At 45.7% G+C, this 19,928-nt stretch overlaps 1 protein-coding gene across 6 annotated transcripts in view; it reads right to left on the reverse strand.

Moving 5' to 3' along the window:
• The window catches only part of STON2 (stonin 2), a 123,845-nt gene extending 104,954 nt beyond the window's left edge, over positions 1–18,891 (reverse strand). For 2 of the 6 annotated variants that reach the window (XM_045201179.3, XM_045201180.3), the window contains exon 1: positions 18,732–18,891. The gene's annotated coding sequence lies outside the window, so the exon portion shown is untranslated. Of the gene's footprint in view, positions 1–4,534; positions 4,681–18,731 lie in introns of those variants that run through there. The other 4 variants (XM_045201182.3, XM_045201185.3, XM_045201183.3 and 1 more) reach the window with 4 other exon arrangements.
• Positions 18,892–19,928: the final 1,037 nt, after the last annotated feature.

Here is a 19,928-nt window from a genome sequence, read left to right on the forward strand (position 1 = left end):
TCCATTCAAATTCTAGGACCCGCTGACTCCAAATGGAGAGAAAAGAGAAGAGATCCCTAGTTAGGAAGTGCTACCACATTCTGTCCTTCAATCCATGGGCACACAGTAGGCAGAGGTCCTGAACCAACAAGGCCACTCTAGATCTGGCCACTTGGAAACAAGAGTTTGAAAAGGTGCTTTCCTGCATGAGATTTGTTGAGTCTCAAACTTGAAAAACAACGAACATGCTGCTAAAAAACTCAGTAAAGACAGGAGCAAATATCCTAGGCAATAAGAAAATCAGTAGTAGAGGGGGAGGTACTAGTCATGCTGTCACAAGGGCAGGAATTTCCTAAAACTACAGGCGATTTTACAATTCTGAAAAATTACTAAGTGAGACAATGTGGGTGAGAGTGTTCTGTAGGATGCAGGACATTATTTGTAAAGCAAAGTCTGCACATTGTTGTCAATCAAGTAGCAGTATGTGGAAAGGGATAGGTCCCTGGGAACAAAATCAGGTGTTTTGGAGACTCTCCTGGGGCTAGGCATCTATCTCTGTGACTGGTCAGGGAAGCAAAGGCACAGCGAAGGGAAGCAGCTGGAGTGGCTCTTGCTTTATTAACAATGATGTCCACAGAGCGACCTCCCTCCCCACCCTTGGCCCCAAGCCCCATGCAAGTGCAGGCGCACTTTGTCGTTCCATAGATGAGGCATGTCATCTCCTTTGCTCCCCCCATCAACCATCTGAGGTAGGGACTATTACTAATGTCACCATAAAAGATGACAAAGGCCAGAGAGATTAAGTAACTTGACCCGAGTTAGAGAACTAATAAGTGGTAGTGCTAGGATTCCAACCAAAATCGTCTGACTTTGCAGACTGTTCTCAAACAATTCATCAACTCATTCATTCAACCAACTAACAGGATTAAGTGGCCAAAATGTGCTAAATCCTGACTCTGTGCTAGATGTTAGGGATTGAGAAGTTGATAATATAGAATCCAGAAAGACCAATTAGTTTCATACTCATGAAAGACTTTAAACATCATTAAAAATGAAAGTACACATTTGGTCACAGGAATATACAGAAAGGATTGAAAGATGTAACTCCTACAAGCTTAAATTCATGCCCCATTACCAAAATGCTCTGCATAGACAGTTCAATGAATATCATTTACAACTCTGGTAGTTATCTTGTGTGTAGCAAACTTATGTTACATGGTGGGTTTCTATGTGTATGAGTCTAGGTTAAAGGTTTTGATATGGTTGAATGCACAGATACAAAAAAAGGTCAGAACATTTTTCTAATCTCTTTTCAGAAAAAAGTCACATGATCATCTAATAGATGCAGAAAAAGCACATAACAAAATTTAACATCAATTTATGATAAAAACTCTCAACAAAGTGGGTATAGAGGGAACATACCTCAACAGAATAAAGGCCATATGTGACAAACCCACACCTAACATCATATGCAATGGTGAAAAGCTCATAGCTTTTCCTCTAAGTTAGGGACCAAGATAAGGATTATTTCTATTTCAATTAAGTACTTTTATTCAATATAGTCTTAGACACAGCAATCAGACAAGAAAAAGAAATAAAAGGCATCCAAATTAGAAAGGTGTAAGTAAAATTGTCACCATTTGCAGATGACATTATATGGAAAACCCCAGATCCCAGACCTCTGCCCCCCAAAACTATTAGAACTAATTAATGAATTCAGCAAAGTTGTCATATAAAAAATTAATATACATGAGCCCACGACATTTCTACACAGTAATAATGAATGGTCAGAAGGAAAAATTAAGAAAACAATTCCATTTCTAACTGCATCAAAAAGAATGAAATAGCTAGGAACACATTTAACCAAGGAGGTAAAAAAGACTGCTCTAAAAACTGTGACATGGAAGAAAGAAACTGAAGAGGACAAAATAAATGGAAGGATATACCATGTTCATGGATTAGAAGGATTAATACCATCGATATATCCATACTACCCAAAGCAACCTACAGATTTAATGCAATCCCTATCAAAATACCAACATCATTCTTCTCAGAAGTAAAACAAATAATCCTAAAATTCATATTAAACCACGAAAGACTCCAAATAGCCAAAGGAATCTTGAGAAAGAATAACAAAGTTGGAGTTATCAAGCTCCCTAATTTCAAAATATACTACAGAATTTCTTTAGTCTTTAACATACTGGGAACCTCAGAAAAGCAAAGGAACACCTATCTCCACCACCTCTAAGGGGGCCCTGAAATTGAATGACAACGTAGGTTACTACAGAGAATGACCAAAGGTCACAGGGGTCAGGTGGAGGAGCCTAGGCAGGCTCTGGGAAGAGGCTGTGTCTCACCTGGGTCTTAGGAAGATGAACAGCACACTGCATGAGAGCACCTGACAGCTCTGCAGTCAGGCAGGCCAAGTCCCTCGTCACTGGTGAGTGTAAGTATGGGAATAGCTCTTAAACTCTCCAAACCTGCATCTCATCTAGTAGTTTCAGAGATTCCTGGGAGGATGGGAAAAATGCTGCACGTAAGACTTTTAGCACAGTGAATAACAAGTGCTCCGTTATTGTGATCTAGTACCATTATTATTTCTATTAGAAAAAGTAGGAGTAGGAGTTAGCCTGGTGAACAAGGCAAGAACTTGCTGATTTCATTACTATGGTCAAGGCGTTCAGGAAGTGAAAGTGGAAGAAAGGGAGAGATCTTAGAAATTTGGGAAAAAAGGAAGTAGTAGTGTGAGCTTCAGCCTGAGGCAGGAAACAGCCTAGCTGGCTGGATGCCAGGCATCAGTTAGCTTGGAAATGCCTTGTGAGAGAACATCCCAGAGGCGGGGACACCACATTGTATGGTCACCCCATTTTTATGGTCATTGATGTGAGCAGTGCCCGTGTGGCACATACTGCAAAGCCAGGGCAGCTGAAGGCAGCAACCTGCCTGGCTGGTGCTCCAAGGGCCCCTGAACAGCAGACCTCATTGCTCTAGGCACCAGCCAAGGTGTCCCACGGCTGATGTATCCAGCCAACTGTGTTGTTTTAGTAAATGGCAGGCAGCAGTGTGACCGGCGCTGTCGCCTTCCTCTTTGGGCCATGTGGAAACCATATCTAAAGGAGTCCAATTGTGACAAGAGAGTCTGCCACCATCCCAATTATTGAGTACAGCTGCAGGAACATGAAACCTCATTTTAGAAGCGCCTGCCAACGCTCCCTATATCAAGAATAACAAGGATTAGAGGAAAACAGAGTGCTAGGCCACAGACCTCAAGCTTGGTGGGTGGCTCTACTATAAAGTTAGCTCAATGTACATTTGTCTAGAAAACACAGAGCTTTACTCTCCCACCCTGCCTTCTTTTGAAGAAATAAAACGTTCCTCCTGTGTTGAATTGCCAACTCCCCTTAACTCTTGCCTTGCCATTTCAGTCTTCAGGATCCTTCCCTCCCAGAAGCCCATCGTATACTCCATCCCCTCACACCCAACACTCCCACAGTACTGTGCTGCACAACTCCAGGGGGCGCCCCTCACATCTGATGGAACGGGAATGCGTCCCCTTTCTGAACGCTGCCCCTGGAGCTGTGCAATCCAGCAGCCCAGTAACAACACACACCCTCCCACCCTCCCGCCCCCACTTAAGAAAAAGGAGGAACATGTCAAATGTTCAGGGAAAAGCCTTGACTGGTAAAGAAAATGAAAGTAAATGCCTATCGCCAAAAGAATCCTTGAGCTTATTCTTCATTCAGCAGAACAAAAGAAAACAACAGTGCTAGGGAACAGCAATTAAGCCCGGGACCCAGTAAACATCCTAAGGAAACTAGGAACGTGGAATTCATTGGGTGTGGGGATGAAAAGTGAGCTCTAATTTGGGAAATGCTGAGATTCAAGGACTGTGAAAAAGAAGGTGGGTGTAGAATATGTAGATTTGGGGTCTAATTAGAGGTAAAAATGAGAGGTAAAAAGTTAGATTTTTACAGTCACACACACACACACACACACAAAGATGATATATGAAGCAAAGAGAATGAATAGGTTATCAGTAGAGGAAGTGAAATGATAGACGGAAGAAGATGGAGTATGACTACATATGGGAAAGCAGGGAAGTGAGAAGCAAAAGGGGGCAGGGCAAAGTGACAGAGCCAGACAGAGAAACGGAGGAAAAACAGACACCTCCAGGGTCACAAAGGCAAGAGAAAATTTTCAAGGTAGGTTACTCTAGTAATGAGACATTATGGGGGCTTGGACAGTCAGTGCTGACCCTTAATGTTATCTAGAACGTTAGCTCCTCCAAGGACGTCCATGCCCGCTCTGGAGGTATTGCCAGGTCAGGGCCAGCTACCCAGAAGGAAAGCAACAAGCATCCATGGAATAGAGAAAAGCAGCTAAACTGGAAACCCGACTGCAAGGAGTTAACAATAAAAAGTTTAAAGTTTCACGAGTATTAATACAGTTTTGTAAAAGAAGGCAAAAAAATGACCAGCGAACACAGTGTTAATCCCGGTCACAAACTTCTATGGGGAAGGACTTTTCTATTTACCTGACACAAACTGAAACTCACCTCAGAGGAGGGGCGAGAGGTTATTTCCTGGGCTATTCCCTGCCACGAATTCCCTGAATGACCACAGCAGCGCTGCAAAACCTTTCTCTTTAGTGTCCACAATTAATTTGGGATTGATATACACACTCGCCTGCAAATATGTTGAAAATACCTAAAAGAGGGGAAATAGACTTGTCTCAAACCCTCTGTGGATTCCACACGTTATCCAACAAAATAAAGTACCCAGCAAGTAAACACTACTTCCATAAAAGCTTTTTATCATTCATTTATTGACCACCTCCTATCGCTTGGCACGTTCTAGTGAAATTCTGGGAGCAGAGAGAGGACTAGGGCCCAGCCCCTGCCTTGGAGAGGGAGATGAGCAAATCAACAGACAGTCACAACCGTGGGCTCAGGGCTACCCTGGGAACCCCCACAGTGCCACTGGCACACAGCGGACTGACACCTAGTCCAGTCGTGGGGCAGGGAAGGTGATACCTGAGCAGGGGCTTGAAAGATGAACAGAAAGTAATTGGGGACAGGGAAACAGGACATTCAAAGTTGACAGTATGACATCTATAAGAACAAAGCAGGCCAATACAGTAGGGTCAATTAGAGGGCACCAGATTACTTAGCCATGTTTAAAGAGTTGTGAACTTACAAAACCATTGTTTCTTACCAAACAGTGTGTGCAACAGACATCCCTGACTCTCTCGTTTGTCCCCAGACCTCCCCTGAACATCACCCATCACTGACTCCAACCTCGGGAATGTGTATCAGAGATAGGGCAGGATCTAGATAGAAGTAAGGTATAGTGTAAGGGGAAGATGTGGCTAGGGGAAGAAAGGAGGCTCAAATTCACAGATGGCCTGAGATTACTGGGTTAAGAATGGAGAAGGAGGGAGGGATGGGACGATGCAGAGCTAGAAAGAGGATATCTGTTTTGTACAAGACCAAATAGTTTTTTATTAAGCTCAAAACAGCTGTAACAAATTGTCATATGTTAGACGAGGAGATGAAGGATAGCATGTTGTGCTTCCTGAATGATGGGTAACTCAGTGTGTTGGAAGGGATGAGCCAGGACAGTAGTAAGACAGGAGGTTGGGAAGTCTAGGAGTCAGGTAGGCTGTGCTGAGAAGGTTGAGTTTTGTCATAAAGACAGCATTAAGGAGATCAAGTAAACAATGAGGAAATAACGTGTATTTTAGAATGGCCATTCTGGAAGTAATGAGGAAGGGGACAGCAAGGTGGGAAGACCAAATGGTAAACAGAGTGATCAGGCATCACAAGAGGAGGGATCAGGAGGAAGGACTTTGTCATGAGCCCTTTAAGATGTAAGATCATCAAGAGTGGGGATAAAGCCTGTTTGGGACTCATGTAGATTGAGGGAGTAGTGACATGGTGGGTGGATGACAAAGGTCCTTGGAAACCTGGGAAGATTTTTAGATTTCCAAACCTTAGTGCCGTTCACCAAGATCGGGACTTCAGGGTGGTGGGGATGTGATGAGTTAAGTTGGAGACCCCAGAGTACTTGCTGGGCCTGTGGGAGATATCTGTTGGAGCCTGTCAAATAGACAAGGAAAGCTCCCAGAAGAAGAGAGATGAGTGTTGCTAATACAGATTGGCAGGTGATCAGTAGCCGTGAGTTTGGATTAGGTTACCCGGAGAGAATGTATAATATGAGGAGAAAGAAGAACCCAGTGTGGCAAGGTCATCCTTAACATGTTGGGCACGGGATAAACAGACACTCAGCAGTTCAGTGTAAACGCCTTCTCTTGTTATCATCATGGAGGCTTGGGCCAAATTCAGCCTTCCAGTGCAGGGGAAAATCACCCTGGCTTGCTTAGAACCCAGAGGAAGACCAGGTAAAGGAGCTATTAGTGTTCAGTTCCATAGTGAATTCTTCAGATAACACAGAGTTAGAGGAGTTCTGCATAGGCTCAAGGACAGCAGAGGGAAAGGAGAATAGGAAGCATTAGGCAGAAGTGCTGGGGTTGAGCATTTCTGGATTTTCGGCACTTGAAGAAGTGAAACCTTCCTCATCTTTCTGCAGCATGGACTTCCGTGGGTGCCCCTAAGATGTTCCACACATTCACCCTGATGCTTCCACTCCACACACACGTCATCCCTCAGGAAGAGTTCTCTAGTTAGGGCCATGGCCAAGATGCTCAACTGGAACTTGAACAGCTCCCCCTCGAACTGGTTCTTAATCTTCTTTAAAAATGTATGAAAGTCTGGATCTCTTTGAGATATAATTTAGGCCAGAGACCCTTGACTCCGGGAAAATACACATACATGCGACATTATTTATAATAATTTTAGGTGCTTCGCAGATGCTTTTCCCAAAGTCTCTTGGTGAATCCCCTGGGGATCTCTGGACTCCCTGTTAGAAGCTCCACCCTTGAGCAATTTATCTAGCTCTTGTCACTTTCAGATCCTTCAAAACAAAACAGAATCATCCTGGAGGAGCAGAGCAGAAGGAAGCCAGGCACTGTGGTTTCTACTGACCCTGAACTGATAATTCCTTATTTCCGTTTTCAGTGTGCAGAGGATATCTCCTTCCCTTTTTAAAGAATCCCTTCCCCTGCACCCTCCCCCAACCAAACAGACACACAGCATAAAATCCAAACAACCTAGCCAAACACTAAAGCACCACCGTGGGTCTCAGGGCTGCAGCTATATCAGGACACAGCTGATCTTGACATTATCCTGGTGAAGCAGGCCCCTCGAAAATAAGAAACATCCCCAGTTCGTGTCTGCTGACCACAGGCAGGGCACGTGGGCGTCTCCAACAGCCAGGGACAGCGGCCAGGAGCAGGGATACACTGGGTGGGCTTGGCACGGCGTGAGAGCAGCATAAGTATGTGTTGACTGAGGGCTGGCTCTGCTTTTCAGAGCAAGGTCTTGGGTGTTGATGCGTGACAGGCACTGTTGACATTGGGTACTTCTTTATAGGTTTAAATTTATAGATATAAATTTAGAGAGCAGATGTTAGAACGACATACAACTTGTAGGGCAAAATAATCCACACGTTACCAAAAAATGTGAGCAACTCAGCACCTTTAAGTAGTGACAACTCACCCACCTTCACACTCCTGGTATATTTCCTTCCTTTAAATTTATTTTTCTAATATTTATATGTATTTGAATTATAAAAGGTATATGCTCTCACAAAGGAAAATTTAGCAAATACAGAAAGGTAAACCACTGCTATACTTTTGAAATAATATGATTTCTAAAAACTCCCTTAGTAGTACCTCCTCAGCTTCCCAGGGACACTTCTATTGTTTAAGGGTAAGGCGTTCCTTTTGGGGGCGGGGAGGCTGTCACCACAGACAAATGGGGCAGGATCCTCTGACCTTGTGACTCCCCGGGCTCTCACCTCATGGTTAAGAATTATTTATTCTATTGTTTTTTCCAAGCTGATGGAAATTTCCCACAGTTTATGCCTATTCTCTTTAGCTCTTTGACCTGAAAGACCAGAAAGAGAATCACTGGGAGCTCTTTCCTATCAACTTGTCTGCTTGGGTATTTCCAGTGTTTTCTTTCAGTCCTCACACCACCCACCTCCCTCTGGAGAAGGCTTCTCGAAAGTTCTAGTGAGGACTGAGAAGCCAACCACACGGTCACACAGACATTCGGCCCTGCCACCACTAATAGTAGTGTTTCATTTGGTAGACGTCTCCCTGACAGTAACTCTTGCGAAACAGAAAAGCCACAACTTCAAAGCACACAAACCATAAATGCAAACACAGCAGACATACTAATTAGAAAATTGAGACACAAAACATCAGAATTTGAGTCTCCATATCTCTGGATTGTTCTTTAGCTTTGAAAGAGAGAGACTTAAAAAAAATAAAGAAAGAACCAGATTAAGAATCATTTGCTGAGTGAAACCAAGTGTCTTAGATACATTTTTCCAACCAAGTATAAAACTTGAATTTAAAGCAGTGAGGGAGTGCCCTGACTGGTGTAGCTCAGTTCGTTGGAGCATCATCCCATAAACAGAAAGGTCTCGGGTTCGATTCCCAGTCAGGGCACATACCTAGGTTGCAGGTTTGGTGCCAAACAGGGCACAAATGAGAAGCAAATAATCAATGTTTCTTTGTCTTGCTCTCTCCCTCCCTTCCCCTCTCTCTAAAATCAATAGGCATGTCCTCAGGTGAGGACAAAAAATAAAAATAAATAAATAAAGCAGTGGGGAAGGATCAGTTAGTTTATTAGAAAAGAGTGAGACCTTCTTACCTGGCTCATCGTGGCGTATGTATTATTGGAACACTGCCATTGCCAGGAATACCCATGTTTTCTGCACTTCCGTTTTCAGGTCTCTGAATGCTGTGCCTCTGTGGCTCATGCACCGATTGCCACATACGCAGGCCGGACCTGACCTCTGATGTCGTGTTTCAATTACAGAGAAAGCATAAGTGTCTGGCATATGTGTGTGGAATTTATGACAGTATCTCCTTGACTTCCGCCTTTTATTTTTAATAAAAAGAAGGAACATAATAGCAGTATGGGCTGCATTCAAATGTGGTTTCCAGTTCAGGGAAAATTCAAAGGGCTTTAAACTGGGTGAGCTGTCACCGCTCCTCCTCGCCTCTCACACGTGGGCGTGACTTGTGAGAATTTTACAGTGATAAATGGGGAAACACATCCCATCATTAGCACACTGCAGTCACTGAGCCCTCAGACCTCTGCAATGGGCATTTTTATTACTCATTCCCATCTCAGGATAGGGAAACTGAGTCTCAGAGAGGAAGTTGATAGGAAGAGGTCACATGGTATCTGACCTTCGTGTCTTGACCGAAGTCTAAACATTACAGAGCTCAAATGACAAACGACCCAAACAGCAGCACAGACACACGCACACTTCATTCTACACTGGCGAAGTGAGAACGGAACAAACCAGAGCTGGCTTGACTTTTCTGCTGGAGCAGGGATGGCCCCTGGCTCAGCGCCAGGGCTCCTCCCCTTGTCTGTCCACTTTCCTTCCTTCCCGGCTGTGGATCACCCAGCTGTAATCTGTAGAGAGGATCACCCCATGGATGTTTCCAGCCCTTCTTCCCACCCATCTCCGAGGACACCCACCAAACACTCTCACTTCAACATCTAACAGTCCTCTCACACATAACACATCCAAACTTGAACTAGGACTCGCCCTCCCCCCAAAACTACTCCCCACTCAAGCCTTCCCCACCCAAGTCAATGGCAGCTCTATCTTTCTGGCAGCCCTGGTCAAACGGACCAGGTCATCCTGGACTTCCCTCCCCCTCTCACGCTGTTTCTCTCATGTCCACTTTACAAAAAGGCAGTTTACAAACGTATTTCTCACATGATTGTTTAAACGTCAAATTCCCTAATAATGTAACAACTATGTATGGTTCCAGACTAATCGGGGGGGGGGGGTCACTTTGTAACTTATATACCTGAAACTAATAAAATATTGAACGTCAACTGTAATTGGAAAGTTATAATAAATAAAATGGCAAATCCCCTCAGTAGACTTAGTAAGATTCCACGTGCACGTAAGGCACGAGGAGCACCTTTGCTGAAGTAATTCCAGGAGCCTCGTCTCCCAGGACACCGTCTACTTACTTACGATGGTCGCCTGCCTACTCATGTTTACGTGCTATTTGGTAAACACTATGCAGCATTTCTGTCTCCAGGCATTGATCTCATAGTGCTTTACAACTCATTTACCTAAATATGCCATGCAATCCTCATAAGATCTTTACGAAGTGGGTACATTTACTTAGATTAAGAAACTGAGGTAGGGAGTTTAAATAATGCCCAAGGCCACACAATTCAAACCCAGACATTCTGGCTCCCGAGTCTGTGCTCTCAACTCACCACTTCGGCATGCTCCATCCCCAAGACTTACATTCCTCGGTAAGTGAGTAAATGAACCTACAGTCTTATCTGGCTTTCTTTTTATTGATTGATTGATTGATTGATTTTTTTTATCCTTACCCGAGGACTTTTTTTTCACTGCATTTAGAGACAGAGAGACATAGATGTGAGAGACAAACATTGATCGACCCACCTCATACGCGTCCTGACTGGAGATCAAACCCACAACCCAGGGATGTGCCCTGACCAGGAGTTGAATCCACGACCTTTCAGTCTACAGGACAACACTCCAACCAACTGAGCTACCAGGCCAGGGCTTATCTAGCTTTCTTATGGCCAGGACCCACTTCTGCCCAGTGCCCAGCCAGGATTGGATGCACATTCTCTGTCCTCTTCACAGGAAAAGTGGCAACCAGATGACAAGCAACCAAAGCCCCTGGGCCCATGAGCACTGTGCTGTGACCAGCCAAGTCACCCAGCTGTCTAACAGTGACAGCAAATGACTCTGACTCCTTGGAACTGCCTCCCCAAGGCCCATGCAGGGGTCAGGAACTGAACACCAACCAAGAACAGAGCACGTGAGCTCCAGGGCCCTGGAGTGTGACAGATGGCGCAGCTGGAGGGGCTGCTGCCGAGGGCACTGCCCCCATGTGCCAATTAAGCTGATGGAGAGCGACAGACATGCTGAGTTTTACTCAAACAGATCTCCACTCCCAACTCACCACGTTTTTAGATGCTTTATAACAAAAACATTAAGGAGGAAGAGATAGAGCAAAGAAGAGAAGGCGGTGTGCTTCAACAGGCCTGCTGAAGGCGTGAACTGGAAGCAAAAACAAGGGCAGTTTTCCCTCCACCAGGGTCTCTGCAGGTGTGGCCCAAGTGGACAGACAGCCTCTTAACTCTTCAGTGTGCTTTTCCTGCTGTTTCCAGCTGCAGGAGTGACGAGGAGCGCAGCTGCCAAGCTGAGATCAGAAGGGGGGTTCAAAGCCCGGGCCTACTGCAACCTTTGGCAAATTACTGAAGTCTAGTCTCTGTTTGTCTCCTTTGTAAAATGAAATGCTACTCTCCCCAACCTTACAGAGTTGAGGCAGAAATTATGTCAGATAATGTAGTATATAAACGGCTAGTGGAAGACCTGAAACACAGTAAAACTCGATGAATGATAGTTATTAATAGTGACTGTGATGATTTCAATAATAAAAATGTTTCACACCCTTCAACTGTTCAGAGTTTAAAGTCAAGGGAAATGTAGGGACAAGGAATGATGTGGAAAAATTAATACTTTATATTTGGTGAGGGCAGGAAAATACAGAAGTAAAACTGTATTTTTGATGGTTGTGGGGTGCCACAATGGACTGTAATTGGAAAGCTAACATAAATAATGGGCAACATTAAACAATGTAAAACTGGATAAGCTCACCATCTCTGGATCACCCCAGGCTCATCCACTTAACCAGGACATAATTTTTCCCTTTCAAAAGCTTAGGTCAGGAAAGATAGACAAATACATTCAGTTTCTAAAGCGAAGTGAGAAATAAAATCTGTGTTCATTTAAAACATCTCACTATTTTTTTGAAGTAATTAGCTAACTTCAAAAGGAAGGCAGCCAGTGGAGTGATTCTATCAAGGCGGTAGGGTCTATCTAGGGGCTCACTTCAAAGTGCAGGCAGAGTGGAAGCTGCGGATGTCCCTTCTGCATCGGTGGGCATTTGGCAGGGAAGGTGCTGACAAAGCCATTTCATTCACATGGTGTGCTCGCACAGACCCACTGCACTAAATTGTACCTTCTTTCAAGGGAAGCCAGGGTTAAGCCTGCAAGGGAAAGGTGTAATTATCTCACCTGTGACTTAAAAGTAACGAGGACCTTTTGGAGTTAGAGGTGAGGGACTCCGGGAGTATAACGTAGACAGAGAAAATCCTAACTAGAATTCAGGGGTCCCGGGTTCTCAGGGCCACCCTCCCTCCCTACAGAGATCTGTGAAGTAACTTAAGCTGGTCACCACCAAACGTCAGGACAGGTGGGACCAGTGAATGCAGAGGAGCCAGGGGACTCCTGCATGACTTTAAACAAGTCACTTGACCTTCCCAACTCACTCTGCAAGTCGAAAGGGAACTACTGCCTGCCAGTGTGACAGAGTTTATGATGGGATTAGATGTCTTATACAGAGGTTCAACATCCTTAGCTCCAAAGAGCATCCTATTAATAAAATGAACATGTGAAGAAGGTCAAACTAGAGTCCAGGGTTATTCATCTGCTAATGAATCACCCAAAGGCTTCACATGTCAGAGGTGATGCAAGCCAGCAGAATACTCTAATTAGGCGGTCAGGTGGCAGTCAAGAGAAGACTGTTTGAAGCTCAGACTTCCCTTCTCTTCTGTTCCAGATGTCCAATCACAGGCCAGGAAGAAGCCTGTGCTGACCACCGGGCAGCCACAGTAAATTTCGGTCCAGTCCCTAAAACCCTTGGCTACACCTCAGTCTTCTTACTTTACCCTCCGACCCAGTGTGACTGCACCTCTATGAATCTTCTCCACCCAGTGCAGCCTAAGAAAGAGTCCCTGTCTCTGAATTCATAGCACAGTGGTATGCCCTTTGGTGCTTTGCCCACTGTTGGCCACATTGTTACTGAGCTGTGATTTTGCATAACTATTATGCCATTGCTCTCTCAGATCAGAGGCTATATCAGAAGACTAAGCATTATACTTCTCTATTTCCCCACAGCATCCTCCTCAGAGCCTTGCACCCAGCAGACACTCAGTGCATTTGCATGAAGCCACTTCCAGAGATCTTGCTGGGCCATCAACTCTCTGCAAAGTAGCTTCCCACTCATTGTGACTACATATCACAAAGAACAGTGACCATCTCTTGACTATTAATGAGGTCCCCTGGCTGACAAGTCCAGGTTAACATGGAGCTAGCTGGGAGTCACAGAAGCACACACAATGAATAAAAAATACAAGGGACTTGGAGTTTTCAATCCTGCCCTTCTGTTACCTCTCTATACAATTGTAGCCAACTGTTTCTAAGTCAATGCCTTTCAGAAAGACAGCAATAGCACTAGAGACCTTCCTCCTAAAATTGCCAGAGATGGAAAACATATATATGTATATGTGATAGCATTTATTCAACATAAACATAGAGACAGGATACTATTTATCTGGTGACTTGATGTGTATATTTCTTACATATCATATTGCTGGATAAATGCTGTCCAACAGGGAATTGTAACCCTTTCTAAAGACTGTGTTCAGCATTGCAAATCCCTTGTGGCTAGTGTCAGAGTCCTTTCCCTCGCTGGCTCTCTCCTGCCTAGGGTTTTATCTGCTGCATCTTTTGAAACTTTAGACCAAGTTTCCTGGAGACCTGAGATTAGGGGTCTCAGAACTGACCAAGAGAAGGTACCACTCAGGCCAAGCCTGCAGGAAGAGGGGAAACCTGCGAAATGACTGGCAGAGGAGAACATACGGATCTAATCAAGAGGGTTGGCCTCAGGCCCCCGGCATAGATATCTCAGCCACCCCTGGAGGTACGCAGAATCCTGTGGAATTTTCCAGTCTCAAAGAGCACACCTTCAAGGTGTTATTTTTCTGTCAACTCTCAATCAGGGAAAAGGTCTTTTCAAATCATACTCATTTCATTTTATAGCTTGGGCCCACCAAGACATGTCTTATTTTATACAAACTTAACATGTATAGCATTTTTAGTGTTTTCTATCCACACCCCAATATACCAATTTGCACTCACTCCACCTTGAAACAAATGATATAACCTGCTAGCCAGCCCTCAAAATAACATTGACCCTCAAAGTATTTCATGCAGTCACATGGTATCTGCTGGCCAGGCATATCACTGATTACCTGGGCCCTCGTAGAGTTCAATCCCACATCCGGGATTGAGAAGAATACAGTAAAAAGGAAACAGACCTTCACTATGTTTTATTTCTTGTGTCACACTGTACACACCAACATATTTTCTCCTTAATGTTCATTCTTGGAATGCTCTCCCATTACAGAAGTGGTGAGTCACCGTTGAGAGAATTGTTGGGCCTTGTTCCACCCACTGATATAAGCCAAACCGATGAAGACCTTGGTTTCCCATGGAGCTATTTATCCTGGGGGTGTTGATCTCAATTTGCATGATCACATGGTGCAGATGTTTTATTCATGAAGATGACCCCAAGTGAAGTGAGAAATTTCTTGGTCTGACTCTCTTAAAATTCAGCCAAAGGTCCACCCAGTGGGCTAACCCAGCTCCAGAAATTAAAACAAGGATGACAAGAAGAGCGAGGGTCAGGACTGGAAGACACTGACAGGCTTGAGTGTATTCCAGGCAAAAGGGTGTGTGCTCAGAGACAGAAAGGGGAGTCAGGGCAGAATGACAACGGGGGGGATGGAAGCAGCGCCTGTCTTCTTCTTGTATTCAAAGTCTACGAATTCGAGCGTTTTTCATTTCCTCGCTATGAGAATTGCATTTGAAATTTAATATACTCCTAGAGACTGTCACTCTTACCCCACTGTTCACGGCTGGAGTCAGCCTTCAGCAAAGGTGCCACATAGAATGCTGGGACCTTCCAGACTTTTCTTCTTTCCACTAGGCCCTTCTATTCAGGTCTTTCCCTCCACCATGTCTTAGTTTATCCTTTTAGTTCTGTGGTCTTCAAAGTGTGGCCTCTGGACCAGCAGTATCGGCATCACCTGAGCACATCTCAGAAATGCTAGTCCCCAGGCCCACAACAGACCCACTGATTCAGGAACTCTGGGGGCGAGCCCCAAATATCCGTGCTTTTCCTCAGGTGATTCTCCAGGTGATTCTGATGCTTGCTAAAGTTTGAGGACTGCTGCTGTAGATAATGTTATAAAAGAATGACTCTACGATGAGGGAGCATGTGCATTTTAGGAGAGGACTTAATAAACAAGACAAGTGCCAACTGAGTCATTTTCTAGCAGTGGAATCTCAGGTCATATGACAGACAGTGAGAGAGACTGGAGGCTGCTGTATTAGTTCAGGCCATCATCATCTTTTGCCTTTAGTCTCACCCATCTCAATCTCCCCACATTGCCACTAGAAATACTCAGCCTTAACTCTGATGTGGAGACACAACTTAAAACCCTTCAGTGGCTGTTCCCTGCCCCTAAGATACCATCCCAATGCCCTAGCAAATGACCCAGGTCTTTCATCATCTGCCTCCAGGCCACTTCCCAAAGCCACTTCCCTGGCTTTGTTTTCCTCCTGCACTTTCCCTCCTACTTGGCCTCTTCTTACTGTCTGCAGGAGGTTTATCCTTTCCCACACCACGGACCTCAGCTTTGAACATGTGACTGACTTTGGCCAAGAGCAAGAAAGCTGAAGCGCTGTCTGCTTCTTCTGAGCAGACGTTAAGTGCTGTATTTGTTCTGTCAAGTTTTCTTGTTTCCCTTTCCCATAGGGAGGTATCATCCCAGAAAGAAGCTGTTCTTTAGCGTCAGTGGGTCCCAGAATGAAACCAGATCAGAAGCAGAACCACAGCTGATCTACACTGGACATGCAGATAAGTGAGAAATAAACTTTGGCTGTCATAAGCCACTGAGATTTGGGGGTTGTTCAGCCTAAACTGACTATTGGAGCATTTTTGATCGCCTCTCTGCTTGGAATGTCTTCTCTCCTCAGCTCTAATTCCTTCCAATCCCACCTCCCTCCTGTCTGCACAAGAGACTAGCTCATCATTCTACACTCAGTTCAGGCGTTATCCCCTCAATCAAGTCTTTTCTTCTTTCCCAAGTCTAAATGATTGACCCTACCTTTAGGACCTCCTCTGGAGGCTACAGACCTGTAATGTTCCTGGAACTAGGGTTTTCCATTAATTAAAACAACTCCTCTTTAGCCCTGGCTGGGTTGCTCAGTGGATTGAGCACTAACCTGTGAACCAAATGGTCACTGGTTCGACTCCCAGTCAACACACATGCCTGGGTTGTGGGCCAGGTCCCCAGTTGGGAGTGTGGGAGAGGCAACCAATCACTGTTTCTCTTCCCCTCTTTCTCCCTCCTTTCCCCTCTCTCTAAAAATAAATAAATAAATGGCAAATGTTTGTTTCTTAAAAATACAAACTCCTCTTAAAAAAAAAAAAAAAAGAGTCCTCATTTTACAGAATGGGAGACTTTGACTCAGAAAAGCAAACTTGTCCAGGTTTCCCAGCCATCAGCCACAGAGACAGAGTTCTCACCAGGTGCAGATCTGGCTCAGAAATAAGCAATCATTTCCCTGTCCCCCATCCTTCCCTTCCTCCTTCCCTACTCCAGCAGCAAGCTTTCAGATCCTCCCACTCCAGTAGAGGAGTAAAAGTCTTCCTAACAACCGAAAGGGCTGCTGAATTAATTTGAGACTTGAAAGATCTGCATCTGAAAGTGGGCTTCCTACCCCCTGCGAAGATAATCACTTTCTCTAAGTGGATGCTTTTATTCTTAAGGCTCCTGGGAAAGGCCCTGGACACCCTTGAGAACTGGGGCAGTTTGTGCCTCTCCTCAGGTCCCACGCAATGGATGAACTGTGGTGAGGTAAGACAAGGAGACTCCCACTTCCAGTGCCCTAGGAACCTTGGGGAAGTAAGGTCTTTTGTATTTGTCAAAGGGTAGGAGGTTAAGTAGCAGAGGGTTCAGAGTTCCAAAAGAGCCCGCTATGTATTGATATTTCAGGTATTAAAAAGAAAAATGGCCCTGACTGGTGTGGCTCAGTGGACTGAGTGCTGGCCTGTGAACCAAGAGGTCACCAGTTCAAAACCCAGTCAGGGCATATGCCTGGGTTGCAGGCTAGGTCCCTGGTTGGGGGTGCTGGGGATGCATGAGAGGCAGCCAATTGGTGTTTCTCTCCATCCTTCCCCTCTCTCTAAAAATAAATAAATAAAATCTTAAAAAAAGAGAAAAGAAAAATGAATGGCAGCAAATGTTTTGTTCTTCAGGTTAAACAAAAAAAGGAAAATGACACAGTTGGCAAAAGGACTGAACCAGACCACCCAGGTCATTCCTATGAAAAACCACCTAAAATGGCAGCTGCAATTTAGATTTCCAGGAGCTGCTGGCATTTTGTTGTGTGTAGGGTTTTGTTCTCTCTCTATCTCCTTTACTTGTTTAAGGGATGAGTAGAAAGTATAAGAATCTTCCAGTCCCCGCCCCCCCCATCAGCCATACTAGTGAAAGACAAGCATTGAACAATGTACTACAATATTCTCTTCACACAACATTCATAACATTTATTTCCAAAGGTTACAAAGGTTTTCTAAGACCCTAGCTGGAATCCACTTATCTCTCACCATTCCAATAGAGCAAGTTTTTACCCCCTCAAGGGACACATTACCTTTAAATGATACCATCAGTAACATTAATAGCGTGTTTTCCCTTCAAGTGTAGAAAGCTATTCAGAGCTCCAAATGGTTGCTGGGCCAGTTTGGACACCTTTGATTTACTCAAGACCATCCAGTCCATATAGTAAATAATAAGAGCCAGCAATAATTGAGTACTTAGCGTGGTGCTCAGTGTTTCTCAGGCATTGCCTCGTTTAATCCTCAAGGCAACACTATCGGGAGGGGGCGATCATTATTGCCGCCTTACAGATCAGGACAGCAAGGCTCAGAGAGCCTGCAGGACCTGCCCTAGGAGAAGAAGAGACAGGCAGAGGCCAGCAGCTGCCCAAGACCACAGTTAATGATTCACTCGAGCCCTCAGGCAGCTCCTTTTAGGAAAGGCTGCCACACGCACACTGTACACACTCGCTCACTCACTCACAAACACACTCTCATCTTCAACTCTTCATCCCAGTCAGAGGCAAGTGTCCGGCAAATTGCTTGGCAACGCGCGGAGGAAACTCCATCCAAACCCGGGGTCCTCCGGGTCCAGGACGCCTCTGGGCGCTGTCCAGCGGGCAGCACGCCTGAGAGTCCTGGCTGGGGTCCTGCCTCCAAACACCCCAAATGTGGGGAGAAAAGCCAAGGCCGGGATTTCAGGCTTTGGGGTGGGGGGCGGAGGCACAGTCCCCAGGGTCACTTGTTGTCGTCTCCCGACTGGGGACAACAAAAACGTCCCGGGGACCCAGATCTTTGGGAAGACACGCGTTGGTAAATAGTGTCTGAGTATCTGTGCATGGATCGCAGGGGTCTTCCTCTCATAGCCCCACATGCCTTAGATGGATTCACCTCCCCTCCTCCCACTCCTGGACGACCACAGAGTGTGGAAACGTCGCGCCTCCCGGGGATGCCGGCAGAAGCAGGCACGGGGCACGAGGGGCTTAAGCAGTGGCGGCGGCACTAGGACCTCGCGGCCGGCCCGCCCCCTGTCCACTCCACCTGCGGGGCCCGTCTCTCCCCTGCACGCTGGCTCTCCCTCTGCGGGGTGCGGTTACCGGTGACGCTGCCGTAGGGTCCCGAGTTTCTTCTGGATGGTCGCCGCGGTGGAGCCCACTGGGCTGATTCAGGGATCCCCTCCGGGCCGCGCTGCTTCTCACCGTGCTCCCTCTGGATCGCAGCGCTGCCGCTGGCTGGCTACTCCAGGCACCGCTCCCACCGCTCCTGATTGGCTGCAGTGCGCTCCCAAGCCGCGCCCTGATTGGGTAGCCCTGAGCGGGTGGGGTGAGCCCCCACGCCCACACAGCAGGGAACTACTCCCAGTGCCCCGGCGCCACAAGCCTTGCACCCGCTGCACCCCGGGGCTGGGATCGAGACCCTGAGCCCCTTTGCGCCGGCCTACGCCGCCATCCAGATACTGGGAGGAGCGGAAAGCATACCCGCGTGTGGCACGGTGGTGGTGGGAGCGGGGATCGCCTTGGAGTCTCTCCCATACCCATTGCCAACGGTAGAGGGTGGCTATCTACGCTTCTGTGGCCTCACTCTCACGCCTACCTGGGGTTTTGACTATCTGTTCATTTCGATACTTTGACTATAAAAAGGGCGTAGGACGCAGGGCAGTGTCTTGTAAACAATGGATTCCAAATTGGATTTGTGTACTCAGGTGAAGCTGGATGATGATGATGATGATGATGATGATGATGATAGTAATAATAATAACCCTAACGTTTCCATGGCGCATGTTATTTACCAGGCACTTTTCTAAGTGCTTCTCAAACTTTAATTCACAAACACAGAAAACAGCTGCCATAAGGATGTCAGTATGTCCCGTGGAAAGTATGGACAAGCGGCATCAGTTCTGAGAATGGAGAGACTTTCATCTGAAAGGCATGGTGTTGCAGTAAAGAGGTTCAAATTAGAGTGGAGAGAGATTATCGGGAATTAAAATTGTTCACACCTTCCGTTTCCCCCACTTTCTTTAGTCCTCCCACTATTTTCTCCCACCTGCATTGAAACTTTCTAAGAAAAAACAACCACTATAAATCAGGATGCCACCAGAACTTTGTCCCACCACCATGAAAGGATCCCCACTACACACTTAGATAGACTGTGAGTAGAGATTAATAGTATAGTTTATATTTGACTTGGGTTGTGAGTATGTAACCATTTTCCTATAGGTAGTCCCTCCTAGTTCTATCCTCTTATGTTGCTGCCCTATGTTGATAGAACTCGTTAGTGAGAAATTTAGCTTGGTA

The sequence above is a fragment of the Desmodus rotundus genome, chromosome 7 (assembly GCF_022682495.2).
Source record: "Desmodus rotundus isolate HL8 chromosome 7, HLdesRot8A.1, whole genome shotgun sequence".
In the NCBI taxonomy this organism is placed as follows: Eukaryota; Metazoa; Chordata; class Mammalia; order Chiroptera; family Phyllostomidae; genus Desmodus; species Desmodus rotundus.